This window comes from Myodes glareolus, chromosome 19, assembly GCF_982192425.1.
Source record: "Myodes glareolus chromosome 19, mMyoGla1.1, whole genome shotgun sequence".
Taxonomy (NCBI): Eukaryota; Metazoa; Chordata; class Mammalia; order Rodentia; family Cricetidae; genus Myodes; species Myodes glareolus.
The window spans coordinates 49,236,730-49,256,298 of NC_142044.1; positions in this window are offsets into that span (position 1 = coordinate 49,236,730).

Here is a 19,569-nt window from a genome sequence, read left to right on the forward strand (position 1 = left end):
GAGGCTCAGTGGGTAAAGCACTTGGCTCTCAAGTCTAAGGGCCAGAGTTTCCGGTTCTCAGAACACATGGAAAAGCCATGCAGATGAGCCAGCTGCCTGTAATCCCAGCTCCGGGGAGGCATAGACAGGGGATTCCTAAGCAAGCTGGCTAGCCAGTGTAGCCTGATTGGTGAGTTCCGGGTCCGGAGAGAGAGCTTGCCTCAGTAAACCAAGTGGAGAATGATGGAAAAAGACAGCTAATGCCAATTCCAGGCCACCACAGACACTTATATGTGTGTGCACATATACGTGCATGTGTAAATGTGCCCACACACATATACACATGCACACCACATGCACATACACAAGGACTGATACTCTGCATACTTTTCTATCTTGTGGGACAATCTCTCTTGAGGAGCCCATTGGTTTGTCCCTCAACTGGTTTCTTTTCTATGGACCCCCATTCATTTATATGGCACAGTAGAATTGTTGGGATCTTTGGAGATCACCGATAACATCTTTCACTGGAATTCTATTAAAAGATATTTGGGAGGCGGATCATGGGGAAACACTGCCATGTTTCCCATACTGAACGGCCCTTCCCTGGATAGCATGTGTTTACCCTACATTCCAGCTTCCTTTGAGTCTCTCAGAGCTTTCTCTAACAGGCCTTATGCACTCTCTCTTTCCTATTTTTTCCCCAGTCTCTCCTGCCATTGTAAACGTCATGGTATCATTATGACACACTCTAGTTACAAATAGTGTGTATAAAATCAGCTATGGCATGACTGACACCTTATCTTCCAAAATTTCCTGGGCTTTTGTTATTCCTTTATGTTCTATTGTTTTTTGAGCTTCTAGAGAGTTTTAGGAATTCAAATTTCCAACACGTAAGGACCGATTGGCTCTGTTTCCTTTGTCTTTTCCTGGGCTGGTCATCTTTCTCTTGAGACTCTGTTGGACAGGGTGTTGTCAGTAGAAGATGGTGACATTTTTCTTGACCTGTCACTTAGCTCTGTCATGGTTGGCTATAAGAGATGTACTTTGAACATCAGACCAACAATAGAGACAAGGCCCACTCGAGGGGGCTGGCAAGGCTGACACTCTGAACCTGGTCTGGGCACTCCAAAGAGACAAAGTCATCTTGGCTCAGACCCACCTTTCAAGACACTACAGCCAAGTTCACTTTCACCAAGTAGCTTTTATTAAAGAAACATGCGGTAACCAACTTGTGCTGGGAACATCCACGCCCTTCATGCCCTCCACTCAGGACTCTGTTTCCTGTGTTTTCAGTGATCTGGTGTCAAATAGCGTCTTGAAATAGTACATGGGGGAATTTCCAGCTAGACAAATCATGAGGTTCCCATTGCACACGGTGCTGAGTAGGCGATGTAATCTTGAGCCACGTTGCTCTTTTCTACCTGTGATGACAATCATGTCCTTGTCCAGCATGCTAGCTCTGCCTGTGCTACTTAACACTCGTTATTCTGTGCAGGCCGCTCAGTGGTCAGACTGACCATTCCTGTTGGCTGGGGTTGTGGCCAAATAACCCTTATTTCACTCAATTGCATCCCCAAAACTCAGGATAAGTAATGCTTGGAAAATGAGCGTGCCGAAGAGAAGCCGTGACATGCTTCCTCTTACTGAGAGGGTGACCTTTCTCAAGCCAGTAAAGCGAAAATAAAATACTGTACTCTGACTTCTATGGGATGTGGTCTGCAGTACAATAAGATGGTGTGCGTGCTTGTGGTGTGTGTGTGTGTGTGTGTGTGTGTGTGAGAGAGAGAGAGAGAGAGAGAGAGAGAGAGAGAGGTATATGCATATTTAATACAGCATAATATTTATTGCAGAGTATTGCTATAGTTGTTCCATCCTGTTGGTGGCTGTTATTTTCTCCCTATGCTTAGTTTATAAATGGAAGTCACTCTCAGGTCTGCTTACATCGGAAAGCAGCAGTTTACACAAGGACCAGTGCAGGCTGCAGTTCCAGGCCCACCAGCATCCCTGAAGTGTGCTCTCCATAGGTGGGGGACACCGCCAGACAGGCATGACACAGGGTGACGAATGGCCTGACTCAGAGAAGGGTCTTAGACAGAGACCCCAAGGCTCTCAGCAGCGGTACCTTCAGTGGGAATCTTAATGTAAGCCATAGTAAGAGAAGGTATTGCCCCATGTGGGGACTCTGTGTGTGTGTGGGGGGGGTCCCTACAGGAACTGGCATCTACGGTCTGCAAGTGCAGAGCTCTTTGTCAGGGTAGGGGACTTCCTTATAGTTCTGCTTCTCTGTAATTGTGTGATAATATTTATAAATAGGCTAGGTTGTTAAAGAGCATTCTTTTCCTGGTCAACACTGTCAATGTTTGTTTTTTATAAGTCAGTAAGTATCTTAAAAAGGTGAATCATATTTGTTAATATGTATGTATATAATGTGCATATGCACATGTGTGTTCCTATATGGGGGCACACACGCATGTATAGGTGCCCATTCTCACACGTGCATGTGGAGGCCAAAGCTGACACTGGGTATCTTTCTGAATCCCAATCTATTTATTTATTTATTTATTTATTTTTAGTTAAAAGTTTTTGTCTTTATTTTCCATACTAACCCCAGTTCCTCCTCGCTCCCTCCTCTTCTCTTGCCTCCCCTCCCCCCATTCCACCCCCACTCACTCCTCAGAGGGGTAAGGCCTCCATTGCGGAGTCAACAAAGTCTGATATACCAAGTTGAGGCAGGACTGAGCCCCTTCTGCGTGTATCAAGGCTGAGCAAGGTATCCAACTATAGGGAATGGGCTCCAAAGAGTCAGTTCATGCCCCCAGGATAAGTCCTGTCCCCACTGCCAGGTGGCCCCCCAACAGATTAAGCCACATAACTGTCACCCTCATTCAGAAGGCTTAGTTCGGACCATATTTTCCTTATTCATTCTTTGGTTGAGGGGCATCTCGGTTGTTTCCAGGTTCTGGCTATTACAAATAATGCTGCTATGAACATAGTTGAGCAAATGTTCTTGTGATATGGGTGAGCATCCTTTGGGTACATGCCCAAGAGTGGTATTGCTGGGTCTTGAGGTAGATTGATTCCCAATTTTCTGAGAATTCCCCATACTGATTTTCAAAGTGGCTGGACAAGTTTGCACTCTCACCAGCAGTGGAGGAGTTTTGACTATCCTCCACATCCTCTCCAGCATAAGCTGTCCTCAGTGTTTTTGATCTTAGTCATTCTGAAAGGTGTAAGATGGGATCTCAGAGTCGTTTTGATTTGCATTTCTCTGATGACTAAGGATGTTGAGCAATTCTTTATATGTTTTTCAGTTATTTGAGTTTCTTCTGTTGAGAATTCTCGGTTTAGGTCTGTACTCACCTTTTAAATTGGATTATTTGGTATTTTGATATCTAGTGTCTATATTTTAGAGATCAATTCTCTGACAAACGTGGAATTTGTGAAGATCTTTTCTCATTCTATAGGCTGCTGTTTTGTCTTGTGAACCATGTTCTTTGCCTTATAGAAGCTTCTCAGTTTCAGGAAGTTTATTGATTATTGTTCTCCATGTCTGTATTCTTCTATCAGGTTCAGTATAAATGGGTTTATGCTGAGGTATTTGATCCACTTGGACTTCAGTTTTGTGCATGGGGATAGATATAGATCTATTTGCATTCTTCTACATGTTGACATTCAATTATGTCAGCACCATTTGTTGAAGATGCTTTCTTTTTTCCATTGCACAATTTTGACTTCTTTGTCAAAAATCAGGTATTCATAGTTGTATGGATAAATATCAGTGTCTTTGACTTGGTTCCATTGATTCACCTGTCTCATTGTCTCATTTTATGCCAATACCAAACTGTTTTTATTACTATAGTTCTATAGTAGAACTTGAAGTCAGGAATGGTGATGCCTCCAAAAGCTTTTTTATTTTATAGAATTGTTTTGACTATTCTGTTTGGTTTTTATTTATTTTTCCATATGAAGTTTTCATTGTTCTTTTGAGTCTGTGAAGAATTGTGTTGGGATTTTGATGGGGGATTGCATTGAATCTGTAGATTACTTTTGGTAAGATTGTAATTTTTTACTATGTTTGTCCTACATATCCAAAAGCATGGGAGATCTTTCCATTTTCTGATATCTTATTCAATTTCTTTCTTTAAAGACTTGAAGTTCTTGTCATACAGGTCTTTTATTTGTTTGGCTAGAGTTACCCCAAGGTATTTTATGTTATCTGTGGCTATTGTGAAGGGTGATGTTTCTCTGATTTCTTTCTCATCCCATTAATCATTTGAATATAGAAGGGCTGCTGATTTTTTTTTTGAGTTAATCGTGTATCCTTCCACATTACCGAAGGTGTTTACCAGCTGTAGGAGTTTCCTGGTAGAGTTCTTAGCATCACATATGCACACTATCATATCATCTGTATATAGCAAAAGTTTGACTTCTTCCTTTCTGATGTGGGATTCCCCTCTGTATGCTGTGAATACCATTGGTTAATAAAAAAGCTGTCTTGGGCCTGTGATAGGGTAAAGCAGAGCTGGGTGGGGAAAACTAAACTGAATGCTGGGAGAAAGAAAACGGAGTCAGGGGGAAGCCATGTAGCCCTACCAGAGACAGACACCGGAACTTTAGCTGGTAAGTCACAGCCATGTTGCAATACACAGATTAATGAAGGTGGGCTAGTTTAGGATAGAAGAGTTAGCCAGAAATACGCTTAAGTTATCGGACAAACAGTATTGCAAATAATAGGGTTTCTGTGTGATTATTTTGGGGCTGAGCAGCAGGGAAAAAACAAGTGGTCTCCTATAACACCTTTCCAATTTGTATCCCCTTGATCTCCTTTTGTTGTCTTATTGCTGTACCTAGAACTTCAAGTACTATATTGAATAGATATGACGAGAGATTGTCTTTTTCCTGATTTCAGCAGGATAGCTTTGAGTTTCTTTCCATTTCGTTTGATGTTGGTTGTTGGCTTGCTGTATATTACCTTTATTATGTTTAGGTATGTTCCTTGTATTCCTGCTCTCTCAAGACCTTTATCATGAAGGGTTGTTGGATTTTGTCAAAAGCTTTTTCAGCGCCTAATGTGATGGTTTCTTTTTTCAGGTGTTTTTTTCCTTTTAGCTTATTTATATGTTGGATTACATACATTACCTATTTTTGTATGTTGAGTCATCTCTGCATATCTGAAATGATGGTTCTGATATGTTCTTGGATTCAGATTGTCAATATTTTATCGGGTATTTTTACATCAACGTTCATGAGGGAAATTGGCTTGTAATTCTCTTTCTTAGTTGTGTCTTTGTGTGGTTTGGGTATCAGAGTAAGCGTAGCCTTGAAAAAAGAGTTTGGCACTGTTCCTTCTGTGTCTTTTGTGTGGAACAATTCGAAGAGTATTAGTAGTAGATCTTCTTTAAAATTCTGGTAGAATTAGAATTCTGTGTTGAAAACATATGGTCCTGGGCTGCTTTTATTTTTTTTTTAATTGGGAGACTTTTGATGACTGCTTCTATTTCCTTAGGTGTTATAGGTCTATTGTTGATCTGGTCTTGATCTAACTTTGGTGTGTGGTACCAATCCGGAAACTTGTCCATTTATTGTCAATTTACACTGTATTCACTGAGGCAGGGTCTCTCAGGGAACCTGTAGGTCACCTATTCAGTCCAGCTGCCAGGGTCCTGAGGGTTTCTCCACTTCTACCTTCCTAATGATGGGATCCCATGTGGCTTCCTTGCCTGCCTAGCTTTACCTGGGTTCTGAGGTTTCCAACTTTGGTCTTTACATTAACCTAGCAAGCACTTTATCCACTGAGCCATCTCCCCAGCCAGGGAATCACAATGATAGGTCTTCTGATTTAAACATCTTTTACTCCTTTGAATAATTCCGTTCATAGTAATGTGTTATTTCTTTTATAAGAAGTTCAAGTCAATTTGCAAAAGTTAGTTTGTTCATGAGAGAAAAGCCCTTATATTTTGCTTTTTTGAAGTTTGTGTACCAGCTTTGGAATCAAAATCCTTGGTGCTCAAAATTCTCTCTCCCTTTCTCTTTGTTCCCTTTCTCTTTTTCACACACACACACACACACATATACAAACTCATTAAGGATGTGGTGTCTCTCTCCTCTGGAAGTCTGAGGAACTCTTTCTTGTGTCCTTCTAGATCTGTTTCTTGTTGCTATTGTTTCCTCTCGCGAGAAGCTTTAATTACATTAGCGATGTTTAAGTTGGGATTTTCCATTTCTTCTTGTTCTAGTTTGGAATATTAGATCTTTTCCGGACGGGTCTCCATTTTGTCTACGTCTTCACATTTGTATCTTTACTTAAGAACTCTGCGGGGCTTATCTGGTCATCTACTCATTTGGAGCCTGGGTTTGGTCCCTGCGTTTCTCCTCATTCTAGTGGCTGGATTTCTTGGAACCCCATGTGTCGGGCTGATCTTTAGACGGAACCACTCTGGCTTTGCCAATGTCTGTTCCCTGTTTTAGCCCCTTTAAGGTCACATCTTTGGGTCACTCCTGCCCCCTCTGGCTTTACTCTTGAGCTGACAGCTTCAGCTGTCTTCTTGGTTTCTGATGAAGACATTTAACCTTCTGTGGCCCCCACTGAGGTGCGATCCTACTGTGCTGTGAGTCTCTTATGCTTTCCTATTTCCCAAGTCTCTTTGGCAGGATAACAGGCATGCAGTGCTATTCCCCAATCATCTTTTGTCAATGGCCTCCCCTTGCCCGTAGGCTGCAGGGTGACTCCAGCCTCATCCCTCACCCCGACTTCCACACACAGACTTCTATTTTGCTTTGGATTTTATTAATCCTGTCATTCAAATTTTATGTATATTTATGCTTTTTTATTTACAGCTCTTTATTTTTTTGGTTGCTTCTTTGACCAGCTAACTTCTAGGAGGCCTTTGCTGAGATCCTGAGTGATAAATTTCCTCTCTATTTTCACTCGTAATTCTGTCTGTTGTGCTTTTTAATATGGCAAGATGCAATTTTAGAGACATGTGCATATTTACTCTCTCCCTGAACTGATAGTCGGCTCTGCCAACACAGAATACAGAGCCCTTAGAACACTCTCAGGCTAGTGATGCAGCCCTGACTTGTATGTGATGGAAAACAAAACAGAACGAAGCCAAAGCAACCCTCTTGGTGGAATAATCCATGTAAACACCCCTATGGCGCCTTTTAATGATGCCATTTGTTAGTCTGTGTTGCAAATTTCCATATCTATCTGTGCTTCTTATTAGGAATCAGCAAAGCAGAGCTCTGGGCTCCTCCGGGGTTTGGAGAGCTAAGCATGGGAGGCTGCTGGTCCTCTCCTCATTTTCATCTCCCTTCATTCCTCTCTCTTTCCTCCACCATTTCTCCTCCTCCTTTCTTTCCTGCCTCCCTGTTCCCTCCCTTCCTTTGCTGTTTATCTCCTCCCTTTTTCTCTTCCCTTTTCCATCTTCTTCCTTCCCCTGCTCTTCCGGCTTCTTCCCCCCTACTCCCAACCCTGTTCCATGGCTCCTTATTTTCTTATTCAAGTTGTAAATGACATAAAGCAAAGGACACAAAGCCTGTGTGGGTGTTGGTCAGTGAGTCTCCAGAGACCTCCCCGTGTCCATTACCCCAGGCTGGACTCCTTTGTGTTCCTGCAGCCCTGGACCCTTTGATCCCCTCTAGGACACCTCAGATTTAATGTTTGAGCCTGTCTCCCTGCTGTCCTCAGGGGTCATTCAGCTCCCTCTGTCTCCTCTGCTCATTCTTGTGAAAGGGACCCTGGGGAGTCTCCCCTGGGCAGTGTTCTTTGTATTTGGGCTTCCTGAGCTGCTTGGGAGTCTGTTCTACTTGGTTGCAGGGGCCAAGCTGCTTTCAAGTGGAGTCTCCCTTTCTCCCAAGGCCAAAGTTTGGGCTGAGTTTTCTCATCATTGATCTTGCATAAGGTTCCTTAAGGGTTGATTAACTGTGAATACTTATCTTCCACTTACCCATCAGTAGTGTGGGCTTGGATTTGTTTTGCTTTCCATGAGAGCTTTGTGGGCCTTTACAATCCTCTTTCATTCCTCACCCTCCTCTTCCCGCCTTCTCCTTTTCCTTTCCTTCCCTTTCTTCCTGAGCTCACAATGTTACAACCTTGTTCAATGGAGAAACAAGTGAGGTCTCTCTCTCTGTCTCTCTCTCTGTCTCTGTCTGTCTGTCTGTCTGTCTGTCTGTCTCTCTCTCTCTCTCTCTCTCTCTCTCTCTCTCTCACACACACACACACACACAGACACACACAGACAATTTAAGAGGGACATGGGACCATGACAGTTAAGTGATAGTTCAGTTTTCAAAATCCCATAAAGCCTTGACAGTTTCAAGTCCATCAGAACGAATGGATCTGTCAGGTGAAGAGTCGGAATCTGGGATGAAGGGAAAATAGAATCCAATTGTATGTGTGCATGTTGTATGTATAAGTTTGAGTTTGATGTCTAGTGTCTTCTTGGGTAGCTCTCTGCCATATTCATTGGAGCAGGCCTTTCAACCAAACCCAGAGCTTACTGATATGGCTAATCTGACTAGTGGGCTTGCTCATGCAATCCCCGTCTCTTCCTGAAGAGTGCTGGGAACTACTATCCCTGTGGGCATTTACATGAACTATTAGTTGGTTTTCTGTTGACGTTAAAAATTCATCATGGCCAAAGATACCTATAGAAGGAAGAGTTTGAGTTTACAGTCCCAGAAGGGTAAGAGCCGGTTGGAAAAGCAGACCCGCAAGCAGTAGGCATGGTGGTTGGTACAGGATGCTGAGAGCTCTCATCTTGAACTGCAATCATCAACCAGAGAGAATAAATTGGAAGTGGCCTGAGGTTTTTACTCTCAAATTCTAGTTTGAGAACACTTCCTCCAGCAAGGCCACACCTCTAAACATCCTCAAAACAGTTCCACCCAATGAGAACCAAGTGTTTAAATGCTAGATACAACATGGGACATTCTCATTCAAATCATCATGCATGGGTTCTGGGGATACAAAGTATAGCCCTCCCTCTAGTGTGGCAAGCTCTTTAATCTCCTCCCAACCATCTCCTCAATGCTGCTTTGCTTTTCTAAGTTTCTATTTCTACATCTGTCCTCTTTCTTCTGGGCTGTCTCTCCATAGATTTGCGGAAGCTTTGCCATCAGATGTTTTGGATACAAATTCCATTGTTTTGGGGGTACCAGTGCTGTGAATGTCTCCACCCCCCTCCCCATGTCTCATTTCTCACTCCTGTAGAATCTCTTAGGGAACATAAGCTCCTGAATTCAGCATCCTCAAATCCATCAACAGTTTTATGCCTGAATAAATCTCATCTTATCTTAGCAGTAAATAATAGATTAGCTTTGATGTAACAGCCTGGGCATAATTTTCCCCCGAAGAATTAGTTACTGCCGGGTGGGGCCCTGAAACATTGTTGTGGGCCCGCTGGGCTTTGCACTGCTTGCCTTTACCTCCTAGCCGGGAGCCTTTAGAGTTCTTTCAGCTTTATCTCAAAATTTGCTTCAATCTTTTTCTATACTCCCCACATTTGTTTCTTTTAAGCACTCTGAGTTCCTTCACTCCAGGGTCTCATACTTTCTAGTTTTTAGCTCTTATTTGTCTTCTTCTTCCTCCTCCTCCTCTTCTTCTTCCTTCTTCTCATCCTCCTCTTCTTCCTCTTCCTCTTTCTCCTCCTCCTCCTTCTTCTTATATGGGTTTAATAAAGATGAATTTGTATACGTATGTCATTATACATGAGGTCCTTATTCACCCTCTGTGTCCGCTAATCTTCTGTTGTCGGAATAAAACACCATGACCAAAATCAACTTAATGAAGCAAGCTTATTTTGCCTTATGCTTCCAGAGGGAGGGTGCATAACGGTGGTGGCAGCATGGTAGCATGACCAGGAAGCTAGCAGAGCACATTTTAACTACATGCACAAAGCAGAGAGAGTGAACTGGAAGTGGGGCAAGGCTATAAACGCTCAACGCCAGCCTCCAGCGACTCACTTCAGCAAGACTATACCTCCTGAAGGTTCCACAGCCTTTCCAAACAAGACCACTAGCTGGGGACCAAGTATTCAAATCCATGAGCCTATGGGGATGTTTCTTCTTCAAACCATCTGCCCCACACCTTCCCTGCTCCTTCTCTCCTTGAAAGCATCTATCTGCCTGTTACTTTTAACTTATAGGTACTCAGCAGTCCTGCCCCATGCCCTTGTCTCTCCCACCATCTTCCACATCTCCCTGTATGTCCAATCTGATTGTTTTTCCCTCCTGGTGGCTGGTGCAGCCCCCAAGCTGCTGTTGGGGGCCCTGGTCTGTCCTCAGCTGTATCCAGCTTTCAGTGTTAATGACTATTCTTGAAGATTCAGCCCCTCCGGTTGTTCCCTTTTCATTGTCGTCAGAGTGTCCAATCTTCAATGCTTTCTGATTTCTTTCTAATAATTTTGGTAGTACAATGCACTACAATGCTGCATTTTTTCCAGTATTTATTGCAGTGTCATTTTGTAACCTCTGGGGATATTAGTTTCCTAGGCTGGGGATGTGTCCCTGGAATTATAGGAGAGCTGAGCTCTGGTTGGCGTCTGTTTTTGTATACCAGGATTGGAAAAAAGGAGCCTCCAGTACCACCATGAAGACCTGCCTCTGTCCCATCTTTAAACTGTTGTCTATGTTAGTGTGGATCACGGATCCTTAGCATCTACCAGAGAGCAGGAACAGGATCCTCGGGGCCTGCAGGTCCATCAGTATCCTTGGTTCCCTTTCGGGATCCCTGTGAGGTTCCCATGGAATACATCACTTTTCCTTTTTGTTCTAGCCACAACTTTGTAGGTGTCGAGAGTGAGTGGAGATGGAGGCCAGAATGTCACTTTCTTTGAGAGACTCCTCAGAGGACTCCCACTCACACAGAGAGTTCTCCTGTGTCCCCATATTGCATACTGGAAACCCACAACTTGTGTATGGTGCTGTGGGGTGCGGTTTCAATGGGGCATTTGGGCCAGCCTGGCACTGCTGTGGACTACAGTGGGTGATGTACAATGTTCCTCTTTTGCTTGCTTCCTCATTCACCTTGTGTCCTCTGACACAGCATGATACCACAAACTACTCACCAGGAAGAGCCTATTGAGAAACGTTGGCCACAGCACAGCAGAGTTGGCGTCCTCTTGAACTCCTAGCAACCATAATTACCCCAGAAGACCTCTCCAAGATCTGGCCCATTAACATTTTGTTGAAGGACAGGAAGATATTGAGTATTGTGGTGGTCAATGATTTCTGAGGAGAGAAAGAGATAGATAGATAGATAGATAGATAGATAGATAGATAGATAGATAGACAGATAGATAGACAGACAGACATAGATAGCTAGAGAGGGGTAGCCACTTGTATGTTGTCCATGTTCCTGTCAATAACTGCTAACCCATATTCCTGCAATTAGCCCCAATTAAATTCTTTGGCACACTGTTTTAGGTTACTTTTGCCATGATTAAACACTATGACCAAGGAAACTTACAGAAGCGAATGTTTAATTTGACTTAGGACGTTAGAGGATTAGAGTCCATTGCGCCGTGTATGAGGAGGTGGACAGCAACAGGAGCAGGAACCCAAGAGCTCACACCGAAACCACAGCACGAAGCAGAGACCGTGGACTGAAAATGGTGTGCGGTGTTTGCTCTCAAAGCCCGCCCCCAGAGACATACTTCTCGCACCTCCTGTACCTCCCCAAACAGTGCCACAGGGGACCAAGTATGCCAGTGACTGAACCTGTGGTGAATGTTTCTGTTAAACTCCAAGCCCACCAACTAGTCCAGAAAGGATCTGGTTTCTTGTTTATCCTGGTGCGCGCTCTGGGCTGGGTAACCATTTTTTTCATCTGTTCAGGCCAAGTTCACACAACAGAGTTTCTTGCTCTTGGATTTCTCAGCCCCCAGGCCCTGGGACCACGGCATTTGCATTGTCTGTTCTGGCAGTGGAGACTGCTGAGCCCGAGAGGAGTCAGGTCTGCAGCAGAGGGCAGAGAGAAGGGCTGTTCCTGCGGTCCTCCCTTCCTATTTCTCCTCATGCTCAGACTTGTCCTTACAGTCTGGGCTGTGGTAGGGAGCAACCATCCAGGGACGTGGCCCAGCGGCCTCAAGGAGGTGCCTTCTGTTCAGATTGGGGTGATCTCTGCCGTGGGCTCCAGCACAGCTTAGGGAAGTCTTAGAGTGATGGGCTGCTGCTCTCAGATGGAGGAAGCCTCAGGGCACACCAGTTTGCCATCCTGGCTGATGCCTCCGTGTTACCTCCTCTGCAGCCTACAGCAGTGAGCCGCTCCTCTGCTCTGAGGCTGGATCCTCAGGTGTGGGGATATAACCCATCAGAACAAGTAGGGATAGCAGAAGGCAGTTAGAAAGGCTAAGACCCCGAGTGGCCCCTGGGGTCAGAGCAGCTGACCCTCACTCCATGGCTCCCTGTGAGGTTTAACAGAGTGATCCTACCCCACATTTGGGAGTCAGAGGAGTTGACCCTCACTCCATGGCTCCCTGTGAGGTTTCCACAGAATGATCCTATCCCACATTTACTCACGTGACTCATGTTTCAACACCGAAAGGAGAGGACAGAAAACATGCTGTCCTATAAGCATCATCCTGACTGGATTTTTTTGAGCTCAGGAGTGACATACCACTCAATCATGAAAGGCCTAGTTTCTGGAACAGGTGCCCTGAAGCAACAAGCGTGAGCTTAGTGTTGGGCCTAGCCTAGGCTCTGGAGCCTATAGATAGGAGAAGCCCTTTTCCTTCCTCCTTCTATCCCTCGCATACATGCAAACACACCCCCACACATGTACAGAGATTTGGATAAGCATGTAGCCATGGAGTCACAGACATACACATATAGGTACAATGTACATAAACACACTCACACATGCACATGTACATGCATACAAACAGATGTGCAGACACACATCATGGCCCTGCACACACCATTTCCCCTGACACTTTGGCCTTGAGCATCCCAAGGCTTCCTCATCCCCTTCAGGCCTCTGAGGGCTTCTCGCACACCTTCCCGGGTTCCCCAGCACCCAGACAGAGACTCATAATTTATCCTGAATAAATGCCTTTCACAGCGCAGCTCCTTTCCAGGAGTGAAACCCTGGCAAACTCATGTGTGTACTACAGAACCCAATGCCCACAGGACCCTCTGGAAGTTCCCCTGGACCTAGAAAGTCAAGTTCATAACCATTTCGGTCCCAGGTAACAGACTTTGAGAGACCAGGCAGGCACAAATCTGTGGGGCTTGTCTCTCTCAGCGTTGTGGTTCTGCCAAGCTTCCCACATCCCAGGGCTCACAGAAGATGTTACTGGAAGACCACGTTACCCTCCTTCCAGTCCACGTGATGACAGAGTCATCCAAGTGACTCATATACCCCCTGGAGATACCAAATTGGCTCTTAGCTCTTATGGGAACTTCATACTAGCCCTTGGTCTTGGGACTCCTGCCCCTTGCAATTCTTTCCCGCCAGGTGGACCCAGAGGCTCATCGCAGGTCTGTATGAGGGAGGGGTGCTTTGCAGTCTGTCACAGACAGTGGTTTGAAAATTACAGCAAGAAGAAATTATTGCAAAGAGAGGAGAGAGAGAGGAGAGAGAGAAACATAGAAAGAAACCAAAAGGCATACAAAATTGACTCCACTTTTTTTGTTATTAATTTTAACGGACATGAAATTACTCTGTCAATTTTCCATAAACATTTCCAAATGCTTACTCTTTATCTTCTTTCACTTCTCACCACCAGCTTTAATAAACAGTTTAGAGGTAGGCTGTATCCAAGGCTACCCGGGAAAAGCATGAAGTCAGTTCTTTGAGACACCCCCCCCCCCATACCCTATTCTTCAGGAGATGCCTGCAGCCGCCCACCTTGCTGACCCCAGGCTCCAGAGGCCATTAACTGATGTGTAATCTCCCTGGACCAGTGGTTGCTCCAGGGCCTTCAACGCTACCTGCTTCCTGTGACTGAGCTACTTCCTGGTACAGAGGCCTCCAAATTCTTCAGTTTAGAGATGCACATCCCGCCACGAGACAGACATCATCCACAATGGAACCTGAGAGGCAAACACCACCGTTGAGATGTTCATCACCGTTAAACAAGATAATGCTCTACTTTCCCATAAGATTTGACTTACCCACCTATGAGTTTGTGGGCATTCAGATTGGGGTATCACGAAAAACAGTCAACATTTAAATCCAGGTCTTTGTAGAAGTATTTCCATTTGTCCTGGGTCTATGGTGGCATGCTGGGCTTATGGTTCTTCTACGCTTAACTTTTGAAGGAAGTGCCAGATTTATTTCCAAAGTGGCTGCACAGGAAGACAAGACACTCCCAGATCTGTACAAAGCTTCTCGGCTCTTCTCCCATTGACACCCCCCCATTTCTCTGTTTGAAGTCATTTTACAAGATATAGAGTCTTATAATCTCTCACTGGGACACTGGGACTCTAATTTGCATTCTAAGACACAAGGGTTATCTTTTCATGGACCTCAAACCATGTGACTCCTTCATGGGCACCATGCCCATCCAGATACCACATTTTAGAACTGTTTTTTTTTTTTGTCTTATATTGGGCTTCTAAAAATTCTATAAGTTGTCCTATTTGGGATTCTAAAAATTCTATATCTATATTTGGATGAATACAAGTCTGGACCATAAAAATAATCTATACTTACTTTTCTCAATATTTTTCTTCCATATTCTTTATGTTTCACTTTAAAGAACAAAAGTTTTAATTTTTGATGCAGTGAGTTTTATCGGATTCATTTGTGTGTATGTGTGCCACTCTTTGGGCATCATATTTCTGAGAACTCAGCTCAGCTGAGGTCGCGGATCCCAGATTCCTCTGGTGCCATTTCTGTGGGTTCTTAATTTTTATAGCTTTACAGTAAAATTTTTCAAAACTTTAGTGTGTGTGTGTGTGTGTGTGTGTGTGTGTGTGTAAATGAGCACAGGTTGCCCTGAAAGCCAGAAGAGAGTGCCAGATCTAGCACAGGTGGAGTTCCAGACAATTGTCAGCCATGGTGTGGGTGCTAGGAACGGAACCCAGGTCATCTAAAAGAGCAGCAGATGCTCTTAACTCCTGAGTGATTGGCCTAGTGAAGTTCTGAGTTCCTCTGATGCTGTTCTTTCTCAGAACTATCATGGCTCTTGTATGCACGCCACAGTTGCATTTATGTATTGAGATGAACACATTGTAATACAAGGAACAGCCTGTTGGTGCTGTGAGTGTGCAGAGAGGCTGGCCATCCTGGCTGTGCTGTGAGATCTAATCTGGCAGCGAGGAGTGCCTTCTTTCTTATCTAGATCTTTGCTTCTGCAGCTCTTTATTATTTCTGTGGATAATTACAGGAGTTTTGCATGGTTTCTTATTCATTCTCCCTTTATGCATACATGCATAGGCACATACATGGTATTCATATGTGTGTGTAGGTCTGTGCACTGTAGGTGTGTACACATATGTGCACTTGTAAGGCCAGAAGCCAATATTGCAGGTGTTTTGTTACTTTTCATGTTTCACTGAACCTGGAGTTTGCCAGTTTGGTTAGATAGGCAAAGCCTGTGTTCCTTCAGAATCCTCCTGTCTCTTTCTCCCCAGAACTGGGATTATGGGTAGATACTGCTTGCTTTTCCGTGGGTGTGTGGGGTCTGAACTCCAGTTTTTATGCTTGTATAACAAGTAATTTACCACTGAACTCTCTCCCTACCATCCATAAATATTCCATTACTCTTCTGTAAAATCTTTTTTTAATTTCCTGTATTTATTTTGTGTTGGATGGGGGTGTGGCGGGGGTCATCATTCTCCTTCTGCCATGTGATTCCCCAGGGATCAAACTCAGGTTGTCAGGCTTGGCAACAAGCACCTTTACCTGCTGAGCTGTCTCTGCAATCCCTTCTAAATATTTCATTATTCTTGATTTTCTTTGCAAGAAAATTGTTTTCTAATTTTATTATCAATGATTCGTGATCCCCCTCTTATCATACTCTACCTGTGTGCCTCACCACTGTTGGCATGAAATACAAATGCAGAACACAGCTGAATGTGGGATTTTGTCTCGTAATATTGTTGAATATGTTTGCTTTCTTTGTTTTTTTAAATGTGCCTTAGCATTTCCTAGATAGAAGATGTGTTGTCTATGAATTTTATACATGAAGAAAATGCGCAGAAGTAGGAGGATGAGCATGTTTATGGTCTTTCTGGAGATGCTCACATCCATCTTCCAGGAGGAGGGAACAGGTGGGCACAGCACCATTCAGGATGTGCAGGGGGCTAAACTGCCCACCAGCAAATCTGGAGTCAGTGGTGGCAAGTTCAGGTTCTTCCCATGCATTCTGAATGTTTGTGAGGAGGGTATAATAACAATCTGCTATTGTACAGAATAAGGAAATAGTATTAAAAAATAAATTGATATTATACATGAAAATGATCCACAGTGATAGAGGTGAAAAGAAGACCTTACAAATCATTTTATTGTGTCAGAAAACATGATAGAGTCACACTACAATTAAACTATTATTTGCCAGACAGGCTTGGATGTAGCTGAGGCTGGACTTGGACTCAGTGATGTAGCTGAAGCTGACCCTTGAGTTTTTTATCCTCTTGTCTCCATTTTCCAAGTTCAGGGATTATAGACGAGGATCCCCTGCCTTGCTTACTAACTACAATTAATTAGAAATAGATAAGAAAATACCCAAATGGTTAGTAATTATGGTACTACACAAATAATCCATAATTCAAGCAAGAAGCTACCATAAAGACTAGGGGGAAAGAAAGCACATTGAGTTGAATGAAAACAAAAGCACAATGTATTAAAATACATGAGCTGTGGTTTAAATAAAGCTTAGGATGAAATTTAAAAATTTAAATTCATAATTAGGAGGGAAGAAAGTTTTAAAGTTAATGATCTACCTTTAGAGGAAAGAGAAAGAGGAGCAAATTAGTCCCAAAGAAGGGAGAATAATAAAAATAATAAAGGGTAGAACAGAGCTAAATGAAATAGAAAACCTGCAATTAAGAACTTAACAAAGTGAGCAGGGTTCTTTGAAAAGGCTAGTAGAATTTCTCAAACCTTGGCAAGAGGGAGAGTAAAGGGCACGGGCGCACACACACGCATGCACATACACACACACTTACACAATACACTTACACACATACACTTACACACACACTTACACACATACACACACTCACACTTACACACACTCTCACACACACATACACACATTTACACACACACACACACACACATACCACAGGCACAGGCAATCGGCAGCTGGGGCAGGAGAGAGGTGAGGGGCAGAACTTAGCATGAGGAAGAGAGGATGCTGCTCTGGGCTCTGCCGATGTTAAAGGGATGACGGTGCACTGTTAAGAAGAGCCAAGAATATTTACAGCTTGGGTCCACTTAACACAGGCATCCAAAATCATAACTTAGCACCTCCCCTTGTATTTAGGCTGGGCCTGACAATCCAGTATGAGGAATGGGTTCCCGAGAGCCAGCCAAAGCATTAGGGACAGCCCTTGCTCCCATTGTCAGGAGTCCCACAAGTAGACCAAGCTACACAACTGTCACATATATCTGGAGGGCTTAGGTCGGTCCCATGCAGGCTCCCTGGTTGTTAGTTCAGACTCTGAGCTCCTATGAGCCAGTTTACTTGTTTCTGTTTTCTTGTGATGTCCTTGAACCCCTCTGGCTCCTAAAAACTCTTTCTCCCTTGTTTCAGCAGGATTCCCCGAGCTTGGCCGGATAAGTCATGCTTTGTTTGTACCCATGGGAGGCCTGCCCCTTTCTGAACAGAAACAGGGGAGGAGTGGATTGGGGATGGTGCAGAGGAAATGTGGGAGGAATAGAAAGAGGGGAAACTGTAGTTGGGAATGTAAAATAAATAAAATAGTAAACATAAAAATATAACTTAGCAACGTAAGAAGAGAAAAAATCTCAACCGTCCTGTATACTCGTTGCACTGATGAATGTTTTCTGACCATAGAAAATCTGTGTGCAGTTTGCCTAAATTATTAACACTGAAACAGGAAATGTAACCAATCTTATTCATTCTATTTAAGCAAAAAGTAGAGAAAAAGAATAGCCGTTTCTAAAGTTTGGAATTCTACCTTGATGCTAACCTCATAAAGTATTTCAAAGCACAATCAGGGGAAGGTGTTCTCCTCAGTGTGGGCCTAGAGATCCTAAGCAGGGATGCTGGGTTCTGCAGTTACTTAGAGGCACTTGATTCACATCTGTAAGCAGGGATGACCCTTGCTTACATTCCGAGGGGCTCTGTGAACCACAGCAGGAACAGAGGGCGCAGGTGTTACACAGCCAGCGCCTCCCCTGGAGAACACAGTGTGTCCTCACCCTAAGGTCGGAGCAGTGAAGAGCAGGTTTGCAGCACCTTTTCCTGCTGCCCCGGGTGTCCCAGTGAAAGCCAGGGAACCAAAAAAGATAAATGGCGTAAATATTTTAAAGGCCATACAAAGTCCTTTCTCACAACACAAAAGCAGTAGGTTATGTTTCAGTTTAATACTGTGGCAGAAAGCCAATCAATCTAAAATCTTTCTTATGCAACAACAATGGGCAATAAAGAATTAAGGATGATAATAAGGTCAACAAAGTACTTAAGTTTAACCGTGCCAAGTGCTGCATGCGACCGTCTGTATTTGGAAAACACAGGCGTGTGTTCTGATGTCAAAAGAAGAGGCATGTGACGGGGGGAGGTGGACTATGTTCATAGACTGGGGACACAGTACCGGCCAGTTATTTCTCTCCTGATGCTCTACATACTGAACACAATTTCTTAAGAAGAGTCCAGACTCGCCTTTAACTTATAGTCATAAGTTGAGTTTCCAATTCTTATCACCACGCAATTTCTGAAGTATGTGAAACAAAAGGCTGTCTGATGAGCCGGTTCATAATGGATCTCAGTACCTGCTAGGAAGTCATACTAAGTAGGACAATGGACTGGCAGTGGCCATTTAGGACAGAGATCAATGGGAAGTAAGAGAGTCCAAATTGACTTAGACCTAAAAGGCAATTGATTTTTGACAAAGACATTGAGGCAGTCCGATGCAGAAGCAATGCTCCGACCAGACATCCATTTAGAAAAGAAAATCAACTTCTCTTTCACAAAAATTAATTGAGATGATAGTTTCCATGTAAAAATCTATGGCCATAAAGCTTTTAAAGGAAGACGAAAGGAAGCAATTGCAGTTGGGGAGCAGGCAAAGGTCTTGTGCAGGAGACAAGAAGCAATAACCAGAAGAGAAAATAAATTGACAATTTGAGCTTCCTCAAAATTAAAAGCTTCTTCACATCAAAAGACACCATTAAGAAAATGGAACGGGAAGTCATAGACTGGGAGAAAACACTGGCAATCTAGGAGGGCGCAGCAAAGCCAACCTTTGTCCTGTGACAGAGGGCCTGAGTACACACGGTCAACCCAGAACTCAGGGACAGCAGCTTGAACAAGCATGGAGCAGGGATAGAGGAGCTGGGTGATATGAGGAATGTAAATAAAATATACAGTCTTTTCCGTCAAAGGGGCAAATAAGGCAAACTCCATTTTTAAAAAATTACATAGAAGCCGCTTGGCAGACTTTCAAATC